Here is a 441-nt window from a genome sequence, read left to right as displayed (position 1 = left end):
GATCCGCCCGCCTCGGCCTCCCAAAGTGCTAGGATTACAGGCGTGGGCCACCATGCCAGGCCGAGTATAACCACTTTTTTAAATGTGATTTTAATATTTTGATGACCAAAATGTTATGCAGCAAAACAAAAAAGAGAAGAAAAGAAACATGTAGGCTGGGCACGGTGGCTTGTGCCTGTAATCCCAGCACTTTGAGAGGCCGAGGCGGGCGGATCAGGTCAGGAGATGGAGACCACCCTGGCTAATAGGGTGAAACCTCGTCTCTACTAAAAATGCAAAAAAATAAAAAAATCAGCCAGGCATAATGGTGGGCGCCTGTAATCCCAGCTACTGAGGGGGCTGAGGCGGGAGAATGGCATGAACCTGGGAGGTAGAGTTTGCAGTGAGCAAAGATTGCGCCACTGCACTCCAGCCTGCGAGATAGAGTGAGACTCTGTCTAA

At 49.9% G+C, this 441-nt stretch overlaps 1 protein-coding gene across 1 annotated transcript in view; it reads right to left on the bottom strand.

The window, feature by feature from the left end:
- DHTKD1 (dehydrogenase E1 and transketolase domain containing 1) overlaps positions 1–441 on the bottom strand; it is a 61567-nt gene that overhangs the window by 5709 nt on the left and 55417 nt on the right. The gene's annotated exons all lie outside the window — the stretch shown is intronic.

This window comes from Colobus angolensis, unplaced genomic scaffold (genome assembly GCF_000951035.1).
Source record: "Colobus angolensis palliatus isolate OR3802 unplaced genomic scaffold, Cang.pa_1.0 Scaffold133, whole genome shotgun sequence".
Taxonomy (NCBI): domain Eukaryota; kingdom Metazoa; phylum Chordata; class Mammalia; order Primates; family Cercopithecidae; genus Colobus; species Colobus angolensis.
Note: the sequence above shows the minus strand (reverse complement) of the source record. Positions and strands in the feature narration are given on the sequence as shown.